Raw genomic sequence first — 1172 nt, forward strand, 5'->3', positions numbered from 1 at the left:
CAGCGGCTGGCGGGGGAGGGCCCGGCACCTGTTTCCCGGCAGCAGGCATTGGGAACACGGACCTGCGGGCGGCACAGAGCGCAGCTTCCTAACTGGCTTCTGACGCCCACGGGTGAGGGGACAAGTGGGCAGGGGAGCTCTGAGGATGGGGTGGGAGGGGGTTAGAGAAAGGCCCCCCCCCACGCGTGGGAGCTCTCAGCCTGCACAGAGGGAGGCTGGCCACGCCCAGGCTGGCAGAGCTGGGCACACGCCTGAGTCGCGGGCCAGCCCGGGAGGTGCGGCGTCAGCAGGGAACACCGGCTCCCAGGACGGAGGGAGGGAGGGCGGCTGGACGTTTGCTGATAGTGATCGGCTTCCTGGAGACTTGAGAGTTCAGCCCCGGGCCCGGCCGGCGTGCTCAGTGGTGAGCGTCGACCTAGGAACCAGGAGGTCAGGGTTCAATTTCAGGTCAGGGCACAGGCCCGGGTTGCAGGCTCCATCCCCAGTGGGGAGCGTGCAGGAGGCAGCCGGTCCATGGTTCTCTCTCATCATGGATGTTTCTCTCTCTCTCCCTCTCCCTTCCTCTCTGAAATCAATAAAAATATATTTTTTTAAAAGAAAGGATTTCAGGCCCGGGCAGAGCCCAGCCTCTGTGTGTTGAGAGACGCTGTCCCGAGGCCGCGCCCAGCGAGGGGACGTGTGAGGAGCTGGTACTGAGGAATGGGCAGCAGCCTCCCCCTCGTCTGGGGAGTGAAGAGACCGGGGCCCCGGGAGGGCTTTGGAGTGAAGAACCAGCCCAGGCAGGTGGGGGGTCCTGGGAGGCCCCGTTCCTCTCGGCCTCCCCCCCACTCTCTCCCGGCGCCCAGGCCTGGAGCGGGGTGCGCAGGGGACCGGAGACCCGGCTCCATCTGCCGACAGCCGCGCTATAAACACCCATCTCATCGGAGACTCGCTTGTATTTCATAGGAAGGGAATCTCGTTCTCTTCATCTGGAGCAATTACATGTAAATACCTCATGTCATCTGCTCTTGACAGGCCAGCGGGATTGCAGGGCGCCGGTTACCGTGGCAACGGGCAGAGCTGGTGCTATTGAGCGTTAGCCTGTCAGTCCGTGGAGGGAAAGTGAATGTCTGTGTCGGGAGGGGCGGGGCTGGGGTTTGTTTACAGGTCACTCAGCGTGGGCGCAGCGGGCG

This window comes from Myotis brandtii, unplaced genomic scaffold (assembly GCF_000412655.1).
Source record: "Myotis brandtii unplaced genomic scaffold, ASM41265v1 scaffold633, whole genome shotgun sequence".
NCBI lineage: Eukaryota > Metazoa > Chordata > Mammalia > Chiroptera > Vespertilionidae > Myotis > Myotis brandtii.